We start from the raw sequence: 7,630 nt of genomic DNA on the forward strand, positions 1-7,630 counted from the left end.
TTAGAATTAAATTATGTGCTTCAGGATGCGTTTAGATTAGAACCAGAATTAAACCATGAGCTTCAGGATGCGTTGAGATTAGCATCAGAATTAAACTATGTGCTTCAGGATGCGTTGAGATTTGCACTAGAATTAAACTTTGTGCTTCAGGATGCGTTGAGATTAGCATTAGAATTAAACTATGTGCTTCAGGATGCGTTGAGATTTGCACCAAAATTAAACTTTGTGCTTCAGGATGCGTTGAGATTAGCATTAGAATTAAACTATGTGCTTCAGGATGCGTTGAGGTTAGCACCAAAATTAAACTTTGCAATTCAGGATGCGTTGAAATTAGCACGAGAATTAAACTATGTGCTTCAGGATTAGGGTGGAGCTTATTTTAAAAATTTTGGAAATATTATTTTCTTACCCCCCTAAGTTGTTCCATATCACCTGAAAACATTGTAGAAAAAGTTTGAGCCATTTATAATAATGTTTAGGGGTAGCTCAAGTACCTCAAAGATTAAGAAAAAAAAGTAAAAAAGAAGGAAAAAGTAAAAAAGAAGGATTTCGAGCAACTTGTATTTTGCTTAAAAACACATAAACAAAATTATTTAGTTCCTATTTATGGTTGACCGGATAGAGTCTGTTTCCTGCTATCGGGATAAGCTCTGCGGTGTTCATTGACAACTTGCAGCAGAACCAGACATAATTTAGCCGGCAATGCAAAATTTCCATCCTTCAGAGATGAACGTGTTCAGACTTGTTTGCTTTTGACCGGTTGCGCTTACTAGAGTCTCGGACACCGAGACTCAGTCTGGTGTAGTTTTTTGCTCGAGGCGATATTGTATCAGTTTTGTTTTGTTATCAGTGTTGTCTTTTTTACAATAATAAGCTAATTGTGTATTAACTTGTCTCAAGACAGTAGATTTCTATAACGTTAATGACTACTGAGCATTGATTGACGAATTTGAATGTAACTGAGCCTATTCTTTTGTTGGAGAAGCAATGAGTTGAACAATTTTTGCTCTTTTTTCTAAAAAAGATTCACCCTACCTAAGTTCATGATTATAAATTCTGTTTTCTGTTTATTTCAGACCCAATTGAGACTGAAAATGTTAGCAAATGCAACTAGATCTCGAACGGAGTTATATCTCATTGGTAGCTCTGTGTCTGAATTAAGAGGTAGCAAGCTGCCTTCATTGCGAATGGCTCTTGGGTTCTTCCTTCATCTCCACCTTGAACTGAATGAGACCATTAGGCACTCGTCGGCTGCTGCTGTAACCGAACTAGCAAAGTTTTGGCGGAAAGCTCGAATTCCAATGAGAGATCATCAAAACTGTCAAACCAAGCTTGAGCAGGCATTTGAAGAATGGCGTCTTCTCAAGAAGAACAAAGCACGAAAGTCATCAACTCAACAGGCGAGAGAGGCGGCCTTCGTATCTAGGCTCGAGGATCTTTTTGACATCGCTCACGCCGATGCCCTGAACACGATGTCAATACAAGAAGACAAAGATTTCTTGTTAGCCCAGCGAGAAAAAGGGAGACGGGGGTCAATGGTTAGCGTAGATGAAACACTAGCTTGCAAGGAGAAAAGGGTGTCTGAGAGAGAGCAGCAAACACTTAAAAGACGACAGCAAACAGAGAACATACAACAGATAGAGGCTTCCACAGCCGAACTTACCACATCTGGTTCAGAGATCAGCGCAGCAGAAGACGTTGACAGTGAGGGGGCTGTTGGAGGAAGCAGAACTCAAAAAAGAAAGGGGGGCCGAAAAGCTGTAGTTACACCTGAACTAGCAGCAGCTCTTGATCGTACTAAAGTATCAGACCGCAAGGCTGTTTTTGTCATAGCAGAAACTGCCAAAAGCTTAGGAATGACTATTGACCAACTAGCTCTAAATAGAGATTCAGTTCGCCGACTCAGAGCAAAACATCGAATTCACAGTTCTGCAAGCATCAGAGCCAAGTTTCAGAGTGATGTTCCCTTCGTTGTCCACTGGGACGGCAAACTGATCCCCGACCTCATTGGAAAAGAGAAGGTTGATTGTCTGCCTGTTTTGGTTTCCGGAAAAGAAGTTTTACAGCTACTCACAGTAGCCAAGCTTCCATCCGGAACAGGCGAGGCTCAGGCTTCTGCTGTCTTTGGAGCTATTGAAGACTGGGGCATACCCGGCAACATCTGAGCCATGTGTTTCGATACTACAAGCTCAAACACTGGCAGGATCTGGTGCTTGTGTTCTGTTGGAGCAGAAGCTAGGTAAGGAACTCTTGTCACTGGCTTGTAGACATCATATTATGGAGCTCGTCATTGGTGCTGCGTTTCGAGTGTGCATGGGATCGACATCTTCTCCTGAGGTTCCACTCTTCAAACGCTTCCAGGACTATTGGAGATTCATAGATACAGATAAATATGAAACAGGAATTGCAGCTGATGATGTGGCGCGTCTAGTGGATGACATCAAACAAAGTACCATCGATTTTGCTAACAAGCACCTTGAACAGAGCCAGCCGAAGGATGATTACAAGGAATTCCTGGAACTTGTGCTCATCTTTCTTGGTGCTACTCCTGCGAGAGGAGTACGATTCATGTCACCCGGAGCGATGCACCATGCCAGATGGATGAGCAAAATGATATACAGTTTAAAGATTTGGATGTTCAAGGCTCAGTTTAGACTGACTCTCACAGAAGAAAGAGGTTTGCATGACGTGTGTGTGTTTGCAGTACGTGTGTACCTGAAAGCCTGGATCTCTGCACCTTTAGCCTCAGGTGCTCCGTACAGTGACTTACTACTGCTGAAGTCGCTGCTCGAGTACTCGTCCATCCATTTGGCAATCTCAAAGGCCACATCAAACAAGTTTTCCGGTAACTTGTGGTATTTGTCACCCGAACTCGTTGGCTTGGCTTTCTTCGACAGTCGCGTCAGTTCGTCGACGAAGAGACTGATGGTGAGTGCCATGCAGAGTGAAGACGACCAGGAACAGGAACATACCAAGCGTATCACCATTGATTCAGCCAAGAATAAAAACCTGGAACATTTTGTTACAGCAAAGTCAGCAAAACTTTTTCAAATGATGGATCTTCCGGATGGATTTCTCACAGTTGATCCAAACTTGTGGGAAGATAGACACGACTACAAGCTAGCGTCAGAAACTGTGAGGTCACTCAAAGTCGTCAATGACAACGCTGAGCGAGGAGTGGCACTCATTCAAGAGTACAGCGGTTTTATAACCAAGATGAGTCGCAGCTGCAATTTCTGCTGCAAGTTGTCAATGAACACCGCAGAGTTTATCCCGACAGCAGGAAGCAGACTCTGTCAGGTCAACCATAAATAGGAACTAAACAATTTTGTTTATATTTTTTTAAAGCAAAATACAAGTTGATCGAAATCCTTCATTTTTTCTTTTTTCTTAATCTGTAAGGTACTTGAGCTACCCCTAAACATTATTATAAATGGCTCAAACTTTTTCTACAATGTTTTCATGTGATATGGAACAACTTAGGGGGGTAAGAAAATAATATTTCCAAAATTTTTAAAATAAGCTCCACCCTATTCAGGATGCGTTGAGATTAGCACCAGAATTAAACTTTGTGCTTCAGGATGCTTTGAGATTAACACCAGAATTAAACTATGTGCTTCAGGATGCGTTGAGATTAAAAATTTTATTAAGAGCCATACCCTTAACAGCCGTTTATTTTCAAATTTCTCTAAGGATGCGGACTCCTACTACAGAGGTCGTCAAGGTTGTGAAGTGGTCGAAGTTTAATAATATTATTGTTATTAAAAGACGGAATTGAAATGTTTTTAACCCAACGGAAATAGTCTAAAATGACTTATGACTATCCAAGTTGTGTTATTTGTCAGATATCTGTGCAAAATTATATAATATCAACTTCAGGATGCGTTGAGATTAGCACCAGAATTAAACCATGAGCTTCATTCATTATTATTCGCATTTTTATGATGCGTTGAGATTAGCACCAGAATTAAACTATGTGCTTCAGGATGCGTTGAGATTTGCACCAGAATTTAACTTTGTGCTTCAGGATGCGTTGAGATTAGCATTAGATTCAAACCATGTGCTTCAGAATGCGTTGAAATTAGCATCAGAATTAAACTATGTGCTTCAGGATGCGTTGAGATTAGCACCAGAATTAAACTATGTGCTTCAGAATGCATTGAGATTGGCATCAACATTAAACTATGTGCTTCAGAATGCGTTGAGATTATCATCAGCATTAAACTATGTGCTTTAGAATGCGTTGAGATTAGCATCAGAATTAAACTATGTGCTTCAGAATGCGTTGAGATTATCATCAGCATTAAACTATGTGCTTCAGAATGCCCTGGGATTAGCATCCGAATTTAACTATGTGCTTCAGAATGCCCTGGGATTAGCATCCGAATTTAACTATGTGCTTCAGGATTTGCTGAGATTAGCACCAGAATTAAACTATGTGCTTCAGGATGCGTTGAGATTTGCACCAGAATTAAACTATTTGCTTCAGGATGAGTTGAGATTAGCACCAGAATTAAACTATGTGTTTCAGAATGCGTTGAGATGATAAGTTTTATTAAGACCCATACCCTTAGAAGCCGTTTATTTTCAAATTTCTCTAAGGATGTGGACTCCAACTACATGGGTCGTCAAGGTTGTGAAGTGGTCGAAGTTTAAGAGTATTATTATTATTAAAAGACGGAATTCAAATGTTTTTAACCCAACGAAAATGTTCCAAAATGACTTATTACTATCCAAGTTGTGTTATTTGTCAGATATTTGTGCAAAATTAAACAATCTCAACTTCAGGATGCGTTGAGATTAGTACCAGAATTAAACCATGAGCTTCAGGATGCGTTGAGATTAGCACCAGAATTAAACTATGTGTTTCAGGATGCGTTGAGATTATAAGTTTTATTAAGAGCCATACCTTAACAGCCGTTTATTTTCAAATTTATCTAAGGATGCGCACTCCAACTACAGAGGTCGTCAAGATTGTGAAGTGGTCGAAGTTTAAGAATATTATGTAATTAAAAGACGGAATTGAAATGTTTTTATCCCTACGAAAATGTTCCAAAATGATTTATGATTATCCAAGTTGTGTTATTTGTCAGATATCTGTGCAAAATTAAACAATCTCAACTTCAGGCTGCGTTGAGATTAGTACCAGAATTAAACCATGAGCTTCAGGATGCGTTGATATTAGCACCATAATTAAACTATGTGCTTCAGGATGCGTTGAGATTTGCACCAGAATTAAACTTTGTGCTTCAGGATGCGTTGAGATTAGCATTAGAATTAAACTATGTGCTTCAGGATGCGTTGAGGTTAGCACCAGAATTAAACTATGTGCTTCAGGATGCGTTGAGATTATAAATTTTATTAAGAGCCATAGCCTTAACAGCCGTTTATTTTCAAATTTCTCTAAGGATGCGGACTCCAACTACAGAGGTCGTCAAGGTTGTGAAATGGTCGAAGTTTAAGAATATTATTGTTATTAAATGACGGAATTGAAATGCTTTTAACCCATCGAAAATGTTCCAAAATGACTTATGACTATCCAAGTTGTGTTATTTGTCAGATGTCTGTGCAAAATTAAACAATCTCAACTTCAGGATGCTTTGAGATTAGCACCAGAATTAAACTATGTGCTTCAGGATGTCCTGAGATTAGCACCAGAATTAAACTTTGTGCTTCGGGATGCGTTGAGATTAGCACCAGAATTAAACTATGTGCTTCAGGATGCGTTGAGATTATAAATTTTATTAAGAGCCATAGCCTTAACAGCCGTTTATTTTCAAATTTCTCTAAGGATGCGGACTCCAACTACAGAGGTCGTCAAGGTTGTGAAATGGTTGAAGTTTAAGAATATTATTGTTATTAAGTGACGGAATTGAAATGCTTTTAACCCATCGAAAATGTTCCAAAATGACTTATGACTATCCAAGTTGTGTTATTTGTCAGATGTCTGTGCAAAATTAAATAATCTCAACTTCAGTATGCTTTGAGATTAGCACCAGAATTAAACTATGTGCTTCAGGATGTGCTGAGATTAGCACCAGAATTAAACTTTGTGCTTCGGGATGCGTTGAGATTAGCACCAGAATTAAACTATGTGCTTCAGGATGCGTTGAGATTATAAATTTTATTAAGAGCCATAGCCTTAACAGTCGTTTATTTTCAAATTTCTCCAAGGATGCGGACTCCAACTACAGAGGTCGTCACGGTTGTGAAATGGTCGAAGTTTAAGAATATTATTGTTATTAAATGACGGAATTGAAATGCTTTTAACCCATCGAAAATGTTCCAAAATGACTTATGACTATCCAAGTTGTGTTATTTGTCAGATGTCTGTTCAAAATTAAACAATCTCAACTTCAGGATGCTTTGAGATTAGCACCAGAATTAGACTATGTGCTTCAGGATGTGCTGAGATTAGCACCAGAATTAAACTTAGTGCTTCGGGGTGCGTTGAGATTAGCACCAGAATTAAACTATGTGCTTCAGGATGCGTTGAGATTATAAATTTTATTAAGAGCCATAGCCTTAACAGCCGTTTATTTTCAAATTTCTCTAAGGATGCGGACTCCAACTACAGAGGTCGTCAAGGTTGTGAAATGGTCGAAGTTTAAGAATATTATTGTTATTAAATGACGGAATTGAAATGCTTTTAACCCATCGAAAATGTTCCAAAATGACTTATGACTATCCAAGTTGTGTTATTTGTCAGATGTCTGTGCAAAATTAAACAATCTCAACTTCAGGATGCTTTGAGATTAGCACCAGAATTAAACTATGTGCTTCAGGATGTGCTGAGATTAGCACCAGAATTAAACAATGTGCTTCAGGATGCGTAGAGATTTGCACCATAATTAAACTGTGTGCTTCGCGATGCGTTGAGATTATAAATTTTATTAAGAGCCATACCCGTAACAGCCGTTTATTTTCAAATTTCTCTAAGGATATGGACTCCAACTACAGAGGTCGTCAAGGTTGTAAAGAGGTCGAAGGTTAAGAATATTATCAAACAGTTCGTGGTAACGAACTGTAGTAAGGAGCGACCCGGCTCAATAGTAGCTGAAACTCTAAAAAACCGAATTTTGATACCTATAGTTACATCAAAAGAATCACATTTTAATGCTCATTTTAAATATATAAGTTTCATCAAGTTTAATTTTACCCATCAAAAGTTACGAGCCTGAGAAAACTTGCCTTATTTTAGAAAATAGGGGGAGTGCACCCCTAAAAGTCATATCATCTTAACGAAAATCACACCATCAAATTCAGTGTATCAGAGAACTCTACTCTAGAAGTTTCAAGCTCCTATCTACAAAAATGTGGAATTTTGTATTTTTTGCCAGAAGTCAGATCACGGATGCGTGTTTATTTGTTTGTTTGTTTGTTGTTTTTTTGGTTTTTTTTCCCAGGGGTGATCGTATCAACCCAATGGTCCTAGAAGTCGCAAGGGGGCTCATTCTAGCGGAAGTCAAAAGTTATAGTGCTCTTTTTAAGTGACCGACAAAATTGGAGAGCACCTAGGTCCCCTCTAATACACACTTTTATCCCAAAGTCACCGGATCAAAATTTTGAGATAGCGATTCTGTTTAGCTTAGTTGAGATTCTAATAACTATGTCTTTGGGGACGACTTAA

This window comes from Artemia franciscana, chromosome 8 (genome assembly GCF_032884065.1).
Source record: "Artemia franciscana chromosome 8, ASM3288406v1, whole genome shotgun sequence".
NCBI classification, from domain to species: domain Eukaryota; kingdom Metazoa; phylum Arthropoda; class Branchiopoda; order Anostraca; family Artemiidae; genus Artemia; species Artemia franciscana.